The sequence below is a fragment of the Rhinopithecus roxellana genome, chromosome 18, assembly GCF_007565055.1.
Source record: "Rhinopithecus roxellana isolate Shanxi Qingling chromosome 18, ASM756505v1, whole genome shotgun sequence".
NCBI classification, from domain to species: domain Eukaryota; kingdom Metazoa; phylum Chordata; class Mammalia; order Primates; family Cercopithecidae; genus Rhinopithecus; species Rhinopithecus roxellana.
In genome coordinates, this window is record NC_044566.1 from 79,510,074 (window position 1) to 79,533,151 (window position 23,078).

Here is a 23,078-nt window from a genome sequence, read left to right on the forward strand (position 1 = left end):
ATAAGTGCAGAAAGTACAATAAGATATATTTTATTAGATTTAGCAAACTAAATAAATACTTTCAGCAACTTTCCCATGATGCCAAATATATCCATTGTATTTGCTTGGATATGTTTTATCTGAGAATGTTATGCTGTACTTTTAAATTATTTTCAAATGTATAATTAAGATTTTCTCGCGGTGCCGCTGCCGCCACCACCCTGGACTTTTGTCGTTGACGCCACCACCGCTGCCACCACATTCTCCTGCCACAAGTTTCTGCAGTTGAACTCCAAACTGTAGAATGGTTTGGAAAGTAGCTGTGTTCCTCATCGTGGCACTGGGCACTGGTGCTGTTCCCATAGATGATCCTGAAGACGGAGACAAGCACTGGGTGGTGATCGTGGCAGGTTCAAATGGCTGGTATACTTATAGGCTCCAGGCAGATGCGTGTCATGACTACCAGATCATTTACCAGAATGGGATTCCTGACGAGATCACTGTGATGATGTATGATGACATTGCTCACTCTGAAGACAATCCCACTCCAGGAATTGTGTTCAACAGGCCCAATGGCACGGATGTCTATCAGGGAGTCCCAAAGGACTGCACTGGAGAGGATGTTACCCCACAAAATTTCCTTGCTATGTTGACAGGCTATGCAGAAGCAGTGAAGGACATAGGATCAGGAAAGTCCTGGAGAGCGGCCCCCAGGATCACGTGTTTGTTTACTTCACTGACCATGGATCTACTGGAATACTGGTTTTTCCCAATGAAGATCTTCATGTAAAGGATCTGAATGAGACTATCCATTACATGTACAAACATAAAATGTACCAAAAGATGGTGTTCTGCATTGAAGCCTGTGGGTCTGGGTCCATGATGAACCACCTGTCTGGTGGCATCAATGTTTATGCAACTACTACTGCCAACTGCAGAGAGTTGTCCTATGCCTGTTACTAAGATGAGAAGAGGTCCACGTACCTGGGGGACTGGTACAGCGTCAACTGGATGGAAGACTCAGACATGGAAGATCTGACTAAAGAGTCAGATCTTACAAGCAGTATCACTTGGTAAAATCACACACCAATACCAGCCACGTCATGCAGTAGGGAAACAAAACGATCTCCACCATCAAAGTGATGCAGTTTCAGGGTATGTAACACAAAGCCAGTTCTCCTATCTCCCTGCCTCGTCACACACCCCCAGCCTGATGACTTCACCCCCAGCTCTGATGTGCCCCTCGCGATCATGAAAAGCAAACTGATGAACACCAGTGATCTGGAGGAGTCTAGGCAGCTCACGGAGGAGATCCAGAGCCATCTGGATGCCAGGCACCTCACTGAGAAGTCAGTGCGCAAGATCGCCTCCTTGCTGGCAGCGTCCGAGGCTCCTGTGGGAGAGAGCACCGCTCATGGAGCATAGCTGCCCCTCAGAGGCCCTGCCGCACTTCGACTTCCAGACCCACTGTTTCAACTGGCACTCCCCCACGTGCGAGTGTGCATTGAGGCATTTGTACGTGCTGGCCAACCTTTGTGAGAAACCACTTCACAGGATAAAATTGTCCATGGACCACGTGTGCCTTGGTCAAGACTGAAGAGCTGCCTGCTGGAAGCTTTTCCAAGTGTGAGCGCTTCCCCGAATGCGTGCTGATCAGAGACTGGAGAGGTGGAGTGAGAAGTCCCTGCTGCTGCGGCCCTTCTTAGGGAGCCCCAACTCCAGGGCTCGCTCCAGGCCTTCTTCACAGGATGACTTGCTGGCTGTTACCTACTTCCCCAGTCGTCTCTGAAAACCTACAAATTGGGGTGGGGAAAGCTCTGTATTGAGAAGGGTCATGTTTGCTTTCTAGGAGGTTTGTTTTGTTTTGCTTTGCCTGCTAGTTTTAAAGGAGCAGGAGGACTTCTGTAGCCCCTATTAAAAGGGATCTTTATTCTGAGACATTTGAAGCTGAAACTCCTTTAAATCTTCAGAATGATTTTATTGAAGAGGGCCACAAGCCCCAAATGGAAAACTATTTTTAGAAAATATTATGATTTTGGATTGCTTTTATATTTAATTCTGCAAGTGTTCAAATCTTAAAAAGTAAAGATTTATAATAGACCCCCCAAAATAAAATAAAATAAAAGATTTTCTTCCTTTTATGAAAAAAAAGAAAACAAAAAATACTTACTTAATAGTAAACCCAAACTGCTTTTTTTGAGAGTCAAGCATTTTTTTGAGAGTCAACCATTCCATTCTTGACAAAGTTTTGGATTAATAGGATGTGTTTTGTCATTACATGACCTTACAACTTATTCTCAGATTCAGTGACTCCATTTTGGTATGTTGGATATTTTAAGCTATTATTTGACTGGCTACTCTGTGTCTTCTCTGTATAGTTGTCTTAATTTTAGTTTTTAAACATACTTTCAAGGTAGTGACAAAATATGTGAAGGAATATGTGAATTAGATTCGGCATTTCTACTGATCCGTGAGTGCTATTAAGAAGGTTCCTAAATGTACCATATTGTACAAGATACAATATTTGAACTAATTTTTTTTGTTGAGACAGAGTCTAGCTCTGTCTCCCAGGCTGGAGTGTAGTGATGTGAAGTCAGCTTACTGTAAACTTCATCTCCAGGGTTCAAGTGATTCTCCTGCCTCAGCCTCCCAAGTAGATGGGATTACAGGCCTGAACCACCATACCCATCTCCTTTGTATTTTTAGTAGAAACAGGGTTTCACCTTGTTGGCCAGACTGGTCTTGAACTTCTGACCTCAAATGATCTGCCCACCTCAGCCTCCCAAAATGCTGGGATTACAGGCATGAGCCACCGGGCCTGACCACTGAACTAAAATTTTTATTGGGCATAGATCACCATAATTTAAGAAAGGAGACTATCTTTTAAACATTATATATAATAAAATAACATAATTTATTATTTATTAATAATATAACTTTTAACTAACCTGTGAACAATTATTTAGCACATTGGAGCAACTTTTGAAGGTTATTCTGTAATTTTGCAAAAGTACTCAATTTTAGTTAAAACTAACTTTATTTCAATTTAGTTAGCATTTTACATATATTTCATAACATACATTTTTCTCACTTTTATAGTTTGTTTATAATAATGATAGCATAAAAGCTTTATCATGTATATCTATATCTCATAGCTATATCTATATTTAACTTATCTATACCCATACAAATGATGCTTTATTGAATGTTTTATTGGTTCCTAACTTTGATATTAGAAATAATAGTTTCTAAGAACATACGAAGTACATTACAAAATGATTGTTAAGGCCAGGCGCGGTGGCTCACGCCTGTAATCCCAGCACTTTGGGAGGCCGAGGCGGGTGGATCACAAGGTCAGGAGATCGAGACCACGGTGAAACCCCGTCTCTACTAAAAATACAAAAAAATTAACCGGGCGCTGTGGCGGGCGCCTGTAGTCCCAGCTACTCAGGAGGCTGAGGCAGGAGAATGGCGTGAACCCAAGAAGCGGAGCTTGCAGTGAGCCGAGATCGCGCCACTGCACTCCAGCCTGGGTGACAGAGCGAGACTCCGTCTCAAAAAAAAAAAAAAAAAAAATGATTGTTACAACACAAATTGTTTACCTGTTGAATAATATTTTTAACTGAATATTAAAAATTCTACTATAAATCACCTATATTAAACCAAAAGACAACTACTTGAATATCATCAAGTTATTAGAAAAAGTAAAAGAATTTCTCAAAGTTTTTTAATAATCTCAAAAAAAGATTAAATCTGATTAAAATAATACTTTGCCTTCACCTATTTATGTATAAAACGTTTCTTTAGGCACGTTTGAGAAAACTAAGTTAAACCTAGAGTAGCTTATATTTATTTAATGTGTCCTATGTATTGGATCAAATTTAAGTGCTTCATTAAAACTATATAATTTCATTCACAAAGTAACTGTAGACGTTAATACAATTATTTATGTTGTGCTAAGAATGTATGGAAAAGAGTGGCTAGATAGAATATGAAGCTTAAAATTTAATCTAATCAAAGAAGGAAGGTAAGCAAGAAAATGATTGATGACTTGGAGGTCCTGATAGATTTTAAGAACTGTTGAAGTTGAAATGCTAGAGTGAGATTTAAAAGTAAGAGATGGTCATTATTCACATGTTTAAAGTCAGATTTCAAATGACAAACATTTTGACTTCGACAATGAGATTTCTCATATAGACTGGTGTGTGAGGCATAGAGTATATAGATGGTCTGATGGAACTTGGGATAATCTGAATCCCTTTACATGAGTGGATCAAACAAATACTATTGATTTCTATGTGTATCATAATATAAAAAACTTTGGGAAGCAATGGGCTAAATGACACATTTATCAGTTTTATCTTCTCTATGAGATAGAAATGCAGAACATTGAGATTTCCCTATATAATAATGCAAAGAAAAATTATTTCTGCTCAGTATTCAAACACTTTTTAAATTTTCCTATATGTTTCCAGTCCCCTAGTTTTCTATTATCTATCCACCAGCAATTAGCTAGGAGTTCCTGGTCCTATCTCAAAGCTGTTAATATATGAGAATTATCCATGTTACTCTTCAGTTTCATATAACAGAAATCATTCTATTTAGTTTAAGTAGAAGAAAATGTAATGCAAAACATTTTCACACTTTCAAAATTATTGAAAGCATGACATAAGCAGATGCTAGCATGGGTGGGTGGACAGTCTAAGAAATTATCTCACAACTACCAGAGTAGATCCATGAAATAATTAGCCATTCTGTGTCACCTTCTTATTCCACAATTAAACGCCCATAGCTACAATGTAGGGACTGAGTAGACACCGCTACGGTTTTGAATCTACGGGGTGTGGTAGTCGCTACAATCTAAACTATTAAAACAGACGTTGTATACCACCTCTTTTGACACTTACTAACCAACCAAATGTAATGTAACCAAAAGCCTGAATTAATCCAAACATACACATTGTTTAAGTGAAGGAGGTTGACATTTACTGTTCCAGCCTCTTCCTTTGAGGAAGGCACACTAGAAATAGTTTAGAATATATGTCAGTGAGCCAATCTATTGTACCTGCTACAATGATCTTTTGAAATTCAGATTATCTTCTCCTGATCCTAAGTTTTCTCAACTGTAAAATTAGGTGGTTATATTAGAAAATACATAAGATGAATTCCATTTGAAGCATTCTGTGAATGTAAGTTGTATGTAAAAGCATAGTAAGAGATGGTCATAGCTAGGAATAGAACAAGTCAAAAAAAGTACATACCACAGAAAATATTGTAATATTAAAATATATGTAAGGTTGACTAAAATTATAACAATATCTTTAACATACGAGCAAATTCATTTTTTAAAAAATAACCATTAAGACTTTGGATAGAAATGTGAAATTTGTGTTTGTTCTGGAATCATAATTGCTAATCTAAACAACTTCTTCCAAGACTTTCTTTTGAGTCATCAATATAAACACACACATGAACACACACACACCCTTCACACACAAGGCATGTTTTTACATTGTTTTTACTAAGGAATAAGATGAAAGGATTAAAATGAGATGGTGCTGTCCAAAACTAAATGATTCCAAATTCTTTTTCTGTAACTTATGAACAGCTTCATCCAACACTTATAAATACAATTTATGCCTTTTGGCTGTAAGTCTAAGTAACAACAATACAAATATAAGGAAAATTCGTTTTGCCTTATCTAGAAATGTGATCATGGTTACAATTTGTTTACAAAGGGAAATTCCATTTTCCTGCCCTACAATTAGTAGACTAACACAGATAGCATTTGAGAAGTATTGCTAATTAATTGTTAACAACCTGCTGGGAACATAACCAAGACAAACACAAAATTGGAAAAGTAGTTATCAAGTGAGCTGGAGCAGAAATGATTTAAGAATTTTAATCAGAATTTTTGGTACAAAGTACTTATTTAGCTTGGCTACCTAAATGAATGAGGCATTAAGTAAAGAAAATGGGGATGGCCAAGCTTAATTTTCTAAAGTTCTTTGTACTCTCTTGGTTAATTTAAACAATGTTTTATGGCTTGGTTTCTTTACATTATGATTTAACAATTTTTATAAGTTATGATTGTAAAATTAGTTGCTCTTTCACTTTCTGGTTTTGCAAATTTAAAAGGTTTTCGACAACCAGGACTGACAAATTTTTAATTTATATTAAAATCTGAATATATAAGAATGTACTGATTTTAACAGTCAGTGAATAGTATTATAATTAGTTCTGTAAAGTCTATTTAAACTAGTCTTTATAGAAAATAAATAAGCCATAAAAACACAACAAAAACGTCAGCAGTTTTTCAATACAGTCCCAATGTTCTCTCCTTGTATTTTTGAGTTATTATGCATCATAATTGGCAAAGGTCTTATTTTTCTCCTCTTCCTGTTTATTCCACCTAACCCAAATCATTCACTACTTGTTTCTCCATTTTTATTTTTACATTAATTTCTCACTCCTTAATATTTTCTCATTTATTGACTTTATCAAGTTAAAATTTAGGAGAGAATTAGTCCATATTATGTTTTGCCAATGAAGCAACTGTCAGTTTATTTATCCACTGATTTATTAAACTTGTCATTATTACATATCTTTATATTTGAGGTGTTGATCCAAAAACTGGTGTTAAATCATTGATTTTACAAATTACATCATGTCCATCTGAAGCTTTTAATTGAATAAAAAATACACTTGGTGTAATGCCTGTCAATGATGTAAGTTTTTAGGGAAAAGTAAAATGCATTAATGGAATAGAGCATAGGGAAAGGGTAGTGCAAATTGCATTTTTAAATAGGCTAAGCAAGAAGAACAAAAAGTAGAGATATTGGAAAGTTTTCTAAGAGCCACAACGTACAAAGTCCTATAAACCATTATAATCACTTAAGACTTATGTGTTATGGGTAGCCATTGGCGGGATTTTGAGCAGGAGATGAAATCATTTTATTTTCTCTTTCAAAGGATTACTCTGTTTAAAGTTTACAAAATTGACTCTGGAGGCAAAATGCAAAGTATAGTCCTCTTTGAGGATATTTCAGGGGTGCAGGTGAAAAACCAGAATGTCAGAATAGATATATTGAGAAATGTTTAGCTAAAACATAATTTGCAATGAGATTGGGAACATAAATTTTAAGCACGAGGTTAATGAAGACGCTAAAAGTAGTCTTTTTAGCTTCTCAGTAGAAAACATTGTAAAGCAAGGGGTTTATTAATCAGAGCTAGACTCATACCTCTCATGAACATACATAGAGAGAATTATGACAGACTCTTTGTAGATTGTTTTTCTATTTTTCCTTGATAATTCTCAATCTAATATGCTATTTCTATAAACTTTTTATTTGCTTTTATTACTTTATACTTACTTCCTAATTTTTAAATTTATGAGGTTTTTTTTTTTACATTTAAAATATAACTTTAAACCATTTTCCCAGTATTGAACCTTTTTCTAAGTTTTGGAAATAAAAAGGTATTTCCATTTCAGACTAATAAGTTATTTCAGAATATTGAAACTAAATCGTTTTATACTATTTTTTAAAAATATTAAAAGCATTATTCTATATTGAACTCATTCAAGTAGCATAAAGAGAAAAATGATACAGGAAGAAAATATCTGTGAAATGGCAGAGTAATGGTTACTTCTGAGAATCAGCTTCACTTAGTCCATGCCAAAGGGTACCAATAATTAAAATATGCGTTAAAAACCTTATGAGAAACCAATAATAAATATCAAAAATTATAATATTGGTCAAAATTAATCTGGAAAACATTATTGTATGGCAGATGTAAATTTAATGCTAGTAACAAATGTGAAGTAAGTTATAAAATTTAATAAAATAAAATATATTCTCCATGTGCTGGGCTCTGTGTATAAAGTGATAGAGTAAATAGATGGGACATGCCATCTTAGATCTTATGTCTTATTAAGGGACAGAGACATCTAATAGGTAAACACAACTGTAATAACTGATGTCAATTGTAAAGTGGAAAAATGCACAATGAAATGCACATAAAGAAAACTACCGAAGAGGTTTAATATAGATTAAATGATACTTAAAAGTGAGATGTATTTTGATAAAACTTGCTTATTGAGAATCAGAGAATATGTCAGGGAAAATGTGTGAATTCATCAGAGATTAGCCAGGTTCTACCAAAAGTAGGAGGTGCATGTATGTTTCATAAATAAGATAAGGAGAGAAAGAGGGTCACTCAACGATTTTGAAGCAGGCGATTCAGAACAGGCATAATGGAATGGTTTAGTTGAGCAGGTGTCCTGAGAGATTGGATTCACAGAGGCATTTGTATATAAGTACAAAAGATAAGCAGACAGGGCTAAAAATATGACAATGGACATGATGGACCAAGATTACCACGGAAATTGTGCCTCTGGCTTTGTTCCTACGACTTCATAAGGGAGATACAGCAGATGACAATGCAGTTTCCTCTGTCAGTGAACACTTACCAGAGTATATCCACCTTCTTGTGTGACTGCATTTACAGATTTCATAGAAGCATTTGTGTGTGGGTGAGCAGGGGCATTTCAGTATTTGCTGAAGTTTGGATTTTCTAATGAGAGGATCCAAGGCAATCAAACGGAAAGTGATTAGTTTTAATATGAGAGTTCCACAAGAGAAACAGATACAATGTAAACAAACTGAAATCAATATATATGTATTTTTTATTTTTCAGCAATAAACTACTAAACATAATCAAAAAAAGCTTCCATTCACGATAACAAGAAACACTTTGAAAATGTTACTAATAATATACTTTAAAACAAAAAAGAAAGGATACAGTTAATGAACATTTAATACATGACTGAAGAAAAAAGACAATTTTTATTAAACTGTATCACCGAATGGGATGACTTACTTTTTTTTTTTTTTTTTTTTTTTTGAGAAAGAGTCTGGCTCTGTCACCCAGGCTGGAGTGTAGTGGCCGGATCTCGGCTCACTGCAAGCTCCGCCTCCCGGGTTCACGCCATTCTCCTGCCTCAGCCTCCCGAGTAGCTGGGACGACAGGCGCCCGCTACAACGCCCCGCTAATTTTTTGTATTTTTAATAGAGACAGGGTTTCACAGTATTAGCCAGGATGGTCTCGATCTCCTGACCTCGTGATCCGCCAGTCTCTGCCTCCCAAAGTGCTGGGATTACAGGCGTGAGCCACGCGCCCGGCCGACTTACTATTTTTAAAATATTACTAATCTAAAATTTAATACAATTTCAGTTAACAGGCAAACATAATTTTTAATGAAATTCCACAGTTACCAAAGTTTATCTGAAAGAGAAAATATAATCAAATAGCTACTTCAGTTTTTTAAAAAGTAGAATAATTAGAATTAGAAGGTAATTTATTAATTCTATAAAATATATGACATAACTACATAATTACAGTCAGTAAAACAGTTTTGTATTTCTATGGATACAGAAATTAGAAAAGTAAAATAGAATAGATAATTCAGAAAGAGACAGATGTTCATATGGTTGAGAAAGGGAGCAACACACACACACACACAAAAACATACACACAGTTTGAAGAGCAGAGCAAGCATTATAACCAGGTTCAAATATGGCAGAAATTTCAAAGTAAAGGTTGGGAATTTAAAATAACTATGATTAGTATGCTAAGCCTTCTAATGTAAAAGGCCAACACTATGCAAGATTCAATGGGTATTATAAGCAGAGAAATGAAAATGCTCAAAATTAATCAAAAGGTAATGCTATAATCAAAACATTATAATAGAAATCAAAATGCCTTTGTTGAATTTATCAGACTGATAATGGCCGAGGAAGAATCATTGAGCCTGAATGTGTCAATGGAAATATCAAACCTGAAATATAAAGAAAAAATAAGATAAACATAAAAGACTGTCCAGAAATTGAGGGACAAATATGAATTATAATTTACAAATAATGGGAAAACTGGGTGACTAGGAAAAGGCTAAAGAGAGAAAGAAACAGAATAATAGTTGAGAGTTTTCTAAAATGAATGACAGAAATCAAAATAAATATTCAGGAAACTCAGAGAATGCCAAACAAGATAAAATTTACAAATCTACAGTTAGACATATCAGATTTAAACTGAAGAAAATATAGAAAAAAGCCAGAGCTTTTGAAAAAAAAAATCTAGGCCGGGCGCGGTGGCTCAAGCCTGTAATTCCAGCACTTTGGGAGGCCGAGACGGGTGGATCGCGAGGTCAGGAGATCGAGACCAACCTAGCTAACACGGCGAAACCCCGTCTCTACTAAAAAATACAAAAAACTAGCCGGGCGAGATGGCGGGCGCCTGTAGTCCCAGCTACTTGGGAGGCTGAGGCAGGAGAATGGCGTAAACCCGGGAGGCGGAGCTTGCAGTGAGCTGAAATCCGGCCACTGCACTCCAGCCTGGGCGACAGAGCGAGACTCCGTCTCAAAAAAAAAAAAAAAAAAAAAAAAAAAATCTAGAAAATCTAGAAATAATCCAGATTTTTAAAATAATTCTTAAACACATTACCTATACAGGAGAAAGAATAAGAATTATGTGAGACTTTTCTTTAGAAACCTTCTAAGCAAAAAGAAAGTGTAATTAAATATTTAAAATGTTGAAAGTAAAAAGCACCAACCTAGAATTTTGAATTTAGTGAGATTATTCTTTAATACATAAGGATAATAGAACAGACAAATGATCAATAAGGAAACAGATAACTCGGACAACACTATAAACCAATTGGAACTAACAGCACACAGAATATTCCGTCAACAAAAGCAGAATGTACATTTTTATCAAGTGCACATGAGGCAGTATTTGGGGATACAGTGCTCTCTGAATCTATAACTGCTTTTTAAAAAGTGTATTAACTTTAACAAGAAAAAGGTTGTTATTCCTCCCAGATAAGAAAAGCACAGACAGGTAGTTAAGTGTTGGTGAGGTGTCTCCATATTGTCTTCAGGGACTTAGGCTTCTGCAATTTTCCACTATCATCCTACTATAGTATCATCTATCTTTATGTTCACAAGATAGTTACTGGTTGTGTTTCAGCCTAAAGACCACATCTCAGACCAGAAGAAGCGGTAGGGGAGGAAGAAGTGCAAAAATTATAGTGTTTTCCAAAAAAATGTTCTGGAAGATCTGTCAGAGCCTCATATTTTGTAACTTGTTGAAAACTGAATTGTATTAGCACCACTAACTGCAAGGCAGGCTGAGAATTCTAACATTTTATACGAATATTTTATATTAAATGAAATCGAAGTCAGCAAGTAAAGAAAAAAACAGAAAATTGAAATTGAATTGGCAACAACTTGTCCCTATCAGAAAAGTATAATTATACGTTAGAGAACATAACATAAAGAAAGTAATTCAACCTATTATTCATTGTTGATTGGAGGAAAATAAGTGAAACCATGAATATTTGACATCAGAACTTATAAAGAAATTTGATACAGCAAGAAAATGTTATTATACCATGAGCAGAAGGAAGATACTAATAAATGCAATTATTTGTCCATGTCAAAGGCCATATAACATTAAGCAAGAGAACGCAGTAAGCTGCCAGGGCTGGCTTTCAACAATTTTATTTTTGTCTTCAGGTAATGTTTCATATCCATTCTCATTAGCAGTCTTGGGAATTCAAGAGAAAATGCAACAAAACTTCCTCAGATTTAAAAATGGACAAAAATTAAAATTTCAGGTGTTAACTGAAAATTCCTTCAGTCTACTGGATTTCACCAAACTGCAACCAAGCAGCCCGTTATTTTGCTGTCAAATCTCACTTAGGCAACTGTTCAGTTGGTAAGTTAATGCTTTCTTCCTTTTTAATCTGTTTAGTTTTTGCTAAAATACTATTTTATTCATTAAGTATAATAAAATGCTGTATTGTTACTGATTTACACTGCAAACATGGTTGTCTTCGTGTAGAAGAAAAATTATTTTGCCATATGGTACTTTATTGCTTTACTTACTTTATTTTGCCATATGGCACTTTATTTCTTTATTTAATAAACTTACTGTACAGTTGTTAAATATTTATATAATTGATATTGTAAATGCTTTCTATTATTCAGGTTTGTTAACTAACTTGTTAAAAGGTTTTTAATTATATGTGGGGGAATTGGATGCAGATTTTGTCACTGAATTATTTTTCCCATTTAAAGTAAGGGAATATGTACTCTTGTTTTTTAAAAATTATCGGCCGGGCGCGGTCGCTCAAGCCTGTAATCCCAGCACTTTGGGAGGCCGAGACGGGCGGATCAAGAGGTCAGGAGATCGAGACCATCCTGGCTAACACGGTGAAACCCCGTCTCTACTAAATATACAAAAACTAGCCGGGCAAGGTGGCGGGCGCCTGTAGTCCCAGCTACTCGGGAGGCTGAGGCAGGAGAATGGCGTAAACCCGGGAGGCGGAGCTTGCAGTGAGCTGAGATCCGGCCACTGCACTCCAGCCCCGGCGACAGAGTGAGACTCTGCCTCAAAAAAAAAAAAAAAAAAAAAAAAAAAATAAATAAATAAATAAATAAATAAATAAAAATAAAAATAAAAATTATCTATCCGGTAAATTTGCAGGAAGAAATGAAAAATTATGAAAAATGCCCGTATTGAAGAAAAAAGTTTATTTGCTGATTCAGGTTTATTGTTTGTTTGTTCAAATCCAGTGGGAAATATCAATCTTTATTTGGTTGTATGCTCATAATTATTTGGCACATTAATTGAGAGCGCCCTCTTTTTGAACTGCAATCTTTGTGTGCTTTCATTGACATCTTTCCATTGGTATCCAGCCCACACAGACACTGCTTATACACACTCTCTTACATCCTTATCACCTACTTAAACTTTAAAACGCGGATCATTTTAGGTTCTATTCTTTGTTCTTTTCTCTATGTAGACTTACTTCTTGGTGATCTCATCCAGGCCCACATCTTTAAATGCAATTCATGGACCCCTGATTCAAGAACTTACACAATCTCCCTCAAATTTCAACTCATATTGTGATAATTATCAGCATTTTTATATGTATATCTAATAGATAGGATAAACAAAAGCCCCAGTTTTCTATGTGTGGTTCCAGTTTTCTCCCATACCATGACAGCTAACAATACTCAGCTTTTAAACTGTATATCCTGGTTTGTAAAATAAAGTGTATGGTCACTCTACTAAACTGATAGGATCTTGAAGTTTATGTGTCTACAACCAAAGTCATAAAAAGTAAAAAAAAATTAATTTTGTATCTGTATAAAATATCATCAAATAAGTGTTTTATAGACAGATAAGATAGCTAAAAAATACTCATTAAAAATAATAAATAATAATTATATTCTATAAACCTGTTATGTCAATGAAGAATTAAAGCATTACCAATATTTTTTAATTCACCTATATGAAATTGATGGAACTTCATCCTTGCTATTCTTTCTGAGGCATATCTAATATTCTGAATATATCTATCTATATAAATATATATAATATATATCTATCTATATATGTATAGATATCTCCCATCCTTTTGCTTTTCTTTAGGGTTGACTATTATGATACTGAATATTTATTAGTTTTGCCTGGGTTTGAGACTGTATTAATGGAATTATGTTCTATAAAGTTGCAGAGTAGCATATTTTGCTAGTGGTAGTTTTTAGCATTTGTTCGGTTGTGTTGCAGTTATATTTAATTCCTAGTCACTTATCTGAGGTATTTTTATTTATAAGTATGCATACATATTGATGTATATGAATTTCAATAAGGTCAACCATTTGCCTTATACAGTTTTTATGCTACTATGAACCTAGTGCTACAATATAATGCAAAAATATCAGAATACCCATTTTCAAATTCCCTTTTTTTACATAACTGAGAAGTAGAAATGCTACATTGTATGTCATACACATGTTCACCTTTGTTAGGCAATGCCAAACACTTTGAGAAGGTAATTGTAGCAATGTATTCTCCATACCAGTGGTGCATTACTTTCTTAAAATTCCAGATATTTATGTGCTTTAAAAGTGAAAAGTGCCCGATCTGGGAGTGTGGAATTATGTTTAGTATAGTACATTTTCACTTTATCAATCAATAGAAATGGTCATGGTTCCTCTGTGAAGTGCTATTTTATTTTACTGATTTTTATATTGAAGACTATTTTTTGTTCCTGAATAATCACACTTTAAAAAATTCTCAATAATAAACCTTCTTAGTTCTTTATGTTGAAAGTATCTCCTAATTTTGTTGTCTTTCCATTTTTCACCACATTTTGATGAACACATACTGCTGATTTGAAAAAGTTGTTTTAGACAAGTTTTACTTTATAAGTTTTGCTGCTAAAAAATATTTAAGGCCAGAGTCAGGAAATTGAAGCAGACTTTTTCTGAGGAAGTCTTTGGTAAGTTCCTGTTACCAGCCTACTACAAGATGAGGTTGTAGAGGGTAGATTATTTATATCCTTTGGCTTGGTAAGTTGGTGATAGGACACTCTGGAGAGTAAAGTTTACTCATAGTGTCCCTTTTTCTGATTTGGGCCAGAGACCATAGAGAGATCTCCAAGTTATTGATGGCTCTCAGATTCATAGAAGATAACAATACACACATCTGGCAATGTATTTAATACATACTTCTACAGTAAATCTCTTGAGCAATTCAATAATAATAATACAAACCCCAAATAAAAAAGGACAAAAGCCTTAGAAGAGCACATAACAAAAATTTATATGTGAACAGCTAATATATTTGTGTATATACGCAATATATTTTGAAAATTACAATTATAAAAAGTACCATTTATAATATCACAAAATTTAAATACTTATATGTAAATCTTGCTAAATATATGCAAGACCTATAACATAAACTCTAAAAATCTGATATAACAAAAAGCAAAGAATTTCTAAATAAGTGGAAAGAGATGCCACGTTCATGAATTGGAAGACTCAGTATTGTTGTCAATTCTCCCCAAAGACATCTATAGATAGAGTGCAATTCTAGTCAATCAAAATTTCAAGATTCTTTGTTGTTACAGGCAGGCTGATTCTAAAATTTATATTGAAAGTTAAATAAATTAGAACAGTCAAATCAATGTAGTAAATGAATAACTGAATTAGAGCACTTATACTACCTGATTTTCAGACCTACTATAAAAAATACCCTAATGAAGACAGTATGGTATCAAAAAATAATAGATATATAATGAATAGAATAAAAGAGAAGATACACAAATCAATAAAGACATAGATACTCAACTGATTTTTGGTGAAATTTACAGAGATTTTAAAATTTTAAATTTATTTAAATTTATTTTTTAGAGCCAAGATCTTGTTCTGTTGCCCAGGCTAGAGTTCAGTGGTGCAACAACAGCTCACTGCAGCCTCAAACTCCTGGGATCAAGCCATCTTCCTGCCTCAGCCTTACTAGTAGCAAGGAGTATGGGTTTGCACCACAATGCCCAGTTAATTTTTTAATTTTTTGTAGAGACAGGGTCTTGCTGTGTTGCCCAGGCTGATCTCAAACTCCAGCCTTAAAGTATTCTCCTACTTCTATCTCCCAAAATGCTGCCATTATAGGCATGAACCCCCACACTCACCTTAATTTTAGAAAGAACATTCCACTAATGGTTATAAAACCATTAGATAGTCATAGTCATAAAATGATGCTTATGAATGCCAACAGTGGTTGCCAGGCATCAAGGTTGGAAGTAGAGATTGGGTATAAAGGAGCACAAAGAGATTGGAAAGTTTCTACATGTCTTTGCATCAATATTTTTATTGTTTTATTGAATTATAATTTAAATACCATAGAAATTACCATTTTCAGGTAAGTAGCTTGATGACCTTTAATAAATCTATGAAGTAGTTCAAGTATCATCACAACTAAGGTGTAAAATATCCCCTTTATTCAAAAAGAACTATTTTTTTTTTCTTTTGCAGTCAAATTCCTTCCCTTAACCCAAGGATTTGTTGACCACTAATAAGCGTTGTATTATTTTGCCTTTCCAGAAAGTCACGTAAATAAAAATCACATATTATGGGGCATTTTTCATCTGGCTTCCCTCCCTTTTCAAAATATTTTTGAGATTTATTCTTCCCCCACCAGCTCTATTAAGGTATAATTGGCAAATTAAAATTATATATATTTAAAATATACACTGTGATTTTTTAAATATACAAATACATTGTGAAATTATCACCAAGCTAATTAACACATCTGTTCACCTCTCATAGATACTTTTATGGTGAGAACCCTTAATGATCCACTCTTCTAGCTAATTTGTATATATATGACATTACTGTTAACTACAGTCAGCATACTGTACATGAGAGTTTCTAAATCTTGATTTTGCTGATGGTTAAATGATTGCATATACTCTTGTTTTCCAAAAAGAATGCAACATTTTCTGGTATTTTCAATATCTGTGTAATTTTAGGGAAATAGTTTTAAATATAGGAAATCAAATCATAATTCTTAATTTAAATCCGTATATTTATTATTTATCTAAAGATTCAGTATAAATAACTTGGGATTATTTAAAAGGTTTACTTTTAAATAAATGGGAATCTTCAATCATCTCATCTTTCATTAAGAATGAGAGTAAATGTATTTTACTTGTTCAAGTTTTTCATCTTTCAATGTGATGTGTGTATGTATCTATGCACTCACACACACACACACACATATATATACACACACATTTCTTACTAGACATGTAATCAAGACTGTCATCTAGAGACATGGTACAATTATGCAAATCAAAATTTTGTTGTGTTTATTTACTGAACTTCTAATCAATATCGTATATTAAAAATTCTAAGACAATTTCATAGTTTCTTCATTTTTTGTACTTTCTCTGTTCCTTACTGAATGAAAATATTATCCATACATTTTTGGTAATATTTTGCTTTGAGGTTTGTATTCAATTATTAATTTATAAAAATTATTATATAAAATATAAATAGTTTGTCTTATAGCACAGATTATAATTTTAATTCAGGATTTGCCTTGCTGTTTGATTTTATGTAATTTACAATCAAATACTAGAATTTATTTAATTCAACCTGTCAGTAGTTTCTGTCTCAGATAAAGACTGTTATGAAAATGATAATTGTGGAAAGGAATACTGCTAAAATATATTGAATAAAGTAAGCAAACTTTCAAAATTTAGGTATATGAGAACAATGAAAAAGCAAAGAGGGCAAAAAAGCCAGTCACAATAATTCTCAAAACAGCAGATTTTACATAGGAACTTAGAGAAGTACTAATCTAGGAGGAGAAAAACAACTGGGCTTCTGAGTTATATTGAATATGAAATATAAGCAAGCTCAGGTAAAGTGGTGACCTTCAGAGATACTCAGCTTGCAGTTGAGGTGAATATAAAGATTTTAAATAACATTGAGGGAAATTTAGCTTCTTATCATGAACCACTTGCTCCAGAGTTCAAAATTATGAGGTCATGTCAGCGTCAATGATGCCCAGAACATTTTGAGAATGGCATTAAAGTCAAGATATAATTAAACCTGGAGGCTTGCATTAAAACGTCAGTCAACACAAGAATGAGTGATACCATGTTCTGGTTTTGGTTTTCGTTGTTGTTTTTGAGACAGGGACTCGCTCTGTAGCCCAGACTGGAGTGCGATGGCATGATATCAGCTCACTGCAACCTCTGCCTCCCAAGTTTAAGCAATTTTCCTGCCTTAGCTTCCCAAATAGCTGAAACTACAGGCACCCCCCGCCACGCATGGCTAATTTTTGTATTTTTAGTAGTGATAGGGTTTCCCCATGTTGGCCAGGCTGGTCTCAAACTCCTGACCTCAGGTGATCTGCACGCCTCGTTGTGAACCACCGTGTCCAGCCTATGGTCTGTTTTTTATAGCTTGTTGAAAAAAAGTGAAAATTTTGCTCCTAATAGAAATCAACTTGAATTTCCGAAGTTTACATGTGACCTGATGTTCTCTTGAGTAACAGATGTCAACTGTAGAGACTGGCAAAGCTGACAGAGAAAGCAACAGACACCAAAGTAACATAGAGTAAATAGTCCTGATTTGCGTCATGAACAGCAGTCTGAAAGCACATATAAAATATTTGCTTCATTTTTGTCAATCTTTATTTCTATGCCAATACTGAATGTGTTATAATGTGTCCCTTCCAAAATTCAGATACTGACAATGTGATGGAATAATAAAGTGGGGTCTTTAAAAGGCATTTAGGCCATGAGTTTCTTCCTGATGAATGGGATTAGGCCAGGATAAAAGAGGCTTCATACAGCGGTTCAGCGCTCTTGCCCTTCCGCCTTTTTTACCTTCTGGCCACACAGTATTCCTCCCCTCCAGAGGATGCAGCACTCACCAGACAACAAGAACGAACGGCACCTTGATCTTGAACTTCCTATCCTCCAGAACTATAAGAAAATACATTTTTGTTTTTTATAAATTACCAAGTCTCAGGTATTTGTTATAGTAGTAAAGAGTGAATTAAGTGTGTAGAACATGTACTTTCACTGTTTCAACTTTCTCTAGTTAGTTCTGACCAATGCCAAATATTTCATATATTTTAAAATATATTGCATTATTATGATTTTTGTCTAGCTAATTTTTTAAAAAAATATTTCTGTGCCTTTAGCAATCGACTGTTAACACCGTAGAAAATGCGACCGTTGGAAGCATTTGGAGGATACTAAGGAAATGGCTTACAATAATTTTAGAGGTCCAATTTTCTCTATGAATTTTCCCTCTATATGGCCATACGTATTATCACCTGAACATGTTTTATCATAATTGGGATTTTTCTTATACTTCTCACTTTTAAAAATGAGAAGTGAATTTCCCAAGCCTAGATTTCCTAAGAAATAAATAACTAGAATTTTTCATTCACACTGTACAATTAGATTCTCTCTCCTTTTCCATCTCAAATTGGTTTGTCATTTCAATTTTTAGTTAAATTATAATATATGTCTAAACTCCATACTCTTTTGTAGAATTAATGTTAACAAGTTATTATTTATTTTTTGATAACTTCCAATCTCATTGCATCCTTTTACAGTGACTTCAAATCTCATTGCAAAGTATACAGCCTGACTCTGAGTCACACACATAGCATATTAAATGTCTATTTGTGCTTGCCCTGGCGTTGTTTTCCTTCACAGAACTTTCTATTCTTTGTGGGTCATAATTCTACATTTATTTTGTACTTTCTTCGTAGTATACAAATTATTTTTATGTTTTTTCTCAAGTAATTTCTAGAATGAAATAGAGTATCATTACTTTGGGAACAAATACAATCAGGCAGTTCAAGGAAAAGAAACATGCTTAGGTGTCTTCTGGACATTTGTCAAATGATGCTTATTTTTAAACTTTTCTATCATTTGTTTTGTGAATAGATTTGCTAAAATTGTTTGTAAACCACTAATCTCTATTCCTTCCTTAAGGTTAGTGATGATTTCTGATGAAGAATTAAATGTTGTAGCTTGTTTGCCTTAACACCATGTAGAATTTTTTTAATGACCATGCTAAGGAGTCAGTAAATTCCAAAAAGCTATGTTTGTCAGTCTTTAAAAATGAACCTATAATGATGCTACTTTGAAAAATAAAAATAAAAAATGGTATTTAAATTAAATTAAAATATCATCATGTAATTACATCCTAAAGATATTTCATCTCCATCTTTTATTTTTCCAAAAGAGCTTCCGAAAATACCAAGTTTCAAATGGTTGAAAGTTTGACTCCTTCAGCCCTCCAAAACCACATCTAGTTTATATCTACAAACACTACAAAGAAAAGAACAGTCCTGCAAATGAAAACACACATAGACAAAGTCAATGTAATTTTCTTTGTTATTCATTGAAAGATGTACCAAAAAATATTTAAATGCTAGTTCATATTTAAAGTGGTCATATTATTAATCAATATATGTTTGTTTGAATATTTTAAAAAATAGTGCTACATATATTACTGCTTGTTAAAGTGACTTTCAGTCGTCAAATTCTGTTTTAGAGAGAAGCTACATAGAATGTTAATGAATCAACAAAAAATGTGATAGGTTCAAGAATTTTCGTTCTCCTAATAGCCAAGCCCTAGAGAAACTGATTTGATCAATGCATAATCATTTCTGTTCAGATGAATGTGACCAAATAACTAGAATGTTCATTTTGTGGTCCAGTAATTTTGGTTGACTTAATGACACAAGTAGAACACTGTGAGTAACTATGCAGCATCCAATTAATTTCCTAATGATAGATTTTCAAGGAGTCAATCTAGTCAACTGCAAAGCATGAGATACTTTCAAATTATCTCATATAATCTAGAGAAATTTACTGCAAGAAGTATTTACTGCAGATATCTTGTCTTGTGTGCAGATGTATTGATATATAAGCTCCTTGAATTCACCTTTATGTAAAACTAAGTTACTGTTTTCATTCATATAGTGATTAATTATGCTTGTTTATACAGACCAACCCTTATTTATATTTGTGATGAAAGTAGCAATGGTACGAAAACTACGTATGTTAGTAAATGAGAAAGAAACATGAAGTAGAAAGACTTTGAACTCTGTGGGAGAAATCTGTGTGAGCTGATATTATTATTGTTAAAGAGAATAAAGTCTTTACACATAGACAAAACCTATTTAGGCCTAATAATTATGAATTTATGAGATAGTAATTTAATAACATTACATATTTAGAGAGATATGCCAATGAAGGATTCACTAATTACTAGGTGCTAGTGACATAAAGATAAAAAGATTCAGTTTCTTTTCCTTACATGGCTTACAATCTGGTGTCTAGCACTGACCTGTGTAAATGTGTGAGAATGGGCAATGAGGTTAACAAATTCTCACTAATAGGTTATAGGCTCTTACTGAAATGGGAAACAAAACAATATATTTTTTAACTCAGAGAAAAGAATCTGAAGAATAACAAAGCTCTAAGTATAAACTATGAGAGGAAGTTTGGAAGTAACAGTACACAAAGCAACCAGGATACAGCAAGTTAAGGCAGGAGAATAGAGCTTTGTGTGTTTATATATTGTTAGATGTAATATTGCTTTGCAGGATCTTTGAAGGTACAGCAGTGTTCATATTATTTTTTTTCTTCTCCTGAAAAGTTACAAAAAACATGGCATAGAAAAGTAAAAAAAAGACTTTTTCCTAACAATGTAAACTCCCATTTTTAAAAAGCCAGTTATCAAATTAGCTTAATACCATAGATATCATAATGAGTTAAAATAATTACACCACTGTAATTATGCTGTGTCAAAATTTATCATGTTGAAATTAACAAATATGTTATTTTATGCCATTTTAATCATATAATATTCAATTTCTGGCTTTATTTTTAAAAAATATAACACTGTTTCATTTTAAATTTAACCATGTTTTAAATGTAAAATGACTGAATAAGTTGTATTGAAAATGCACACTTTTAAGGCAATTAATAACTGTGATGAATTATGACATTGAAAAGCCACTCTGTTGACATTTTATCAAAAATCAAGACAGTTCACAATCTATAATTCCCCATTTTTACTTTGATCTGCTTAGGAAAGAAAGCAAAAGAAAATAGCTTTGTCTATATTTTACAGTTTAGAAATCAATATTAATAAATCAATGTCAACAACATTATTTTGCAAACTCTATCATATTACTTAGATATGTAACCTAAACATGGGGCATGTATATTATTCTTTGTGGTTGGAAATGTAAAAGTGGGGTTTGTGAAACATCTTTCATTACAGACCACTATTACCAGTCAGTCACATTTTTTTATAAATAGATATCATTTAGGATGACATTTTTATGCTTAGACTTAGCCTGCAGGTTGATTTTTTTATGGCTAAAGAACATTTTTCCAGTTGTTCCTGAGTTATTACAGGGTAGAAAAGTGGCTTTTTCCTATTCATACAATTTCTTCAGTGACAACTTCCAGATCCGTCTTTTAATCAAAAAGAAAATATCGGTCTGTGCAAAGCATGGACTGGAGCAGGTCTGTCTTCTAGAATTTCAGACATCTGGAGGATGTCTGCCTTCTAGAATTTTAGAGTATAAAATTGACATTGGCCTGAGCAAATATGCAATGTTGCTGAGATGTAAAGACAGCAGCATTTTCATTATTTATTTTATCAAAAGTATTTATGCAAACAATATATTTGTAGGTCTGAAATGATGGTTCTCTGAGCTAAGCATCACACTTTTTCTACTTCTAACCTCTCCTTCTTCCCCAATTAAGTGAAGAATAGATTTAGAAAAAATTTTAAAATTGCAGATTTTAATTATAATTTTATAGAAAATAATGAAGAAAAATGAGAAGTGAATGGTAGTTCTAGACTGTGTAATGTATAAAATGGTAAATATAAAAACTGGAGAAATATAATAGAAGCAGAGACACGAGATAAAAATCTCCATTAAAGATGATTCTATTTCCCATATTTAGCATGTCAACCTTACAATGTCATTTTCATCTATCTATCCATCGATCTATCTATCTATCTATCTCTATCAACCTATCATCTATCTATCTATCTTTTCACCTCAAACTAGAATATAGCTCAGTAAATAGTTATTGAATCAATGAGTGAAAAGGGAAATACTTTGAGAGACATTTCAATTCATAAAAAGGCAACATTGAGGAGACATAAAAGTTTAGACAAGTTAGATAGTTTATTATTTTATAAGCATCTAAAGCAGAAAAGCAATAGATAAAATCCACTTTTAGCATCTAGCCTACACTGATATTTTCTGCTTAAATTCTTGTAAATTCCTCTGCACATCAGCCCCAATAAAGTAGTTTTTTATTATAACACTTAATTCATACGTGCACTATGGTATTTGCTTTGTAATCATCTGATGGCTTGTCTATGTGATTCACTAAATTGTACTTGAAGACCATTATTGTATTCATGATTGCTTAAAAATATATGGTTATAGCACATATAATCACATCTAGAGCTACAATAATACTTATTGATTTCATGTAACTAAGTTAAAGAATGGAGACTCTGCAGAGTGTATTGATATTAGGCTACAGAAAGGTCCTGAGGTCTTCAAATTAGAAGTACAGACCCAATATCAAAGGGAACATATAAATAGTTACATTTTATTCATTCTCTTAATTTGAATAAGAAAATAATATTTAACATGCCCCCTATTTATTA

The 23,078-nt window shown here is 33.5% G+C and overlaps 1 pseudogene; it reads left to right on the top strand.

Moving 5' to 3' along the window:
- The first annotated feature begins 283 nt into the window (after nt 1-283).
- Nucleotides 284-1,632, top strand: LOC104666740 (annotated as a pseudogene).
- The last annotated feature ends 21,446 nt before the right edge of the window (nt 1,633-23,078 follow it).